This window comes from Acyrthosiphon pisum, chromosome X, assembly GCF_005508785.2.
Source record: "Acyrthosiphon pisum isolate AL4f chromosome X, pea_aphid_22Mar2018_4r6ur, whole genome shotgun sequence".
NCBI lineage: Eukaryota > Metazoa > Arthropoda > Insecta > Hemiptera > Aphididae > Acyrthosiphon > Acyrthosiphon pisum.
The window spans coordinates 24,161,036-24,161,442 of record NC_042493.1 but is presented as its reverse complement, the minus strand read 5'-3'; positions in this window follow the sequence as shown (position 1 = coordinate 24,161,442).

The following is a 407-nucleotide window of genomic DNA, read 5'->3' as shown; positions in this document are numbered from 1 at the left end:
GTTCCAAAATTGGATAAACACAGTGTAAGACAAATGAAAACTACGGCGATTGGGGGTGGGGGCAAATGCCGCCTTTGCCCTCCCCTGGATCCGTCACTTGAAAATATTTTTAGATTACAAAAATCGTATGGGGGTGTGTGGGTATAAGTTATTTTTCATTGCCACTCCTAAAAAAATGTAGTTCGGCGCCACTGGTTAAAACTTGTACCTACTTCAGGTTCTAAAAACGCGTGGTGTGTTACACCAAAAACCTTAACACTAAAAACCAAAATCGATTTTGCGTATAAATTACTATTTTTCCTAATTTTTTTTGTTTTTTCTGGTTCTTTTGAAAACTACTAGGAATAAATACTGATGTTGAAAATTGAAGCATTATATCGACTACTTTCGTGTACACAAGCACAAAA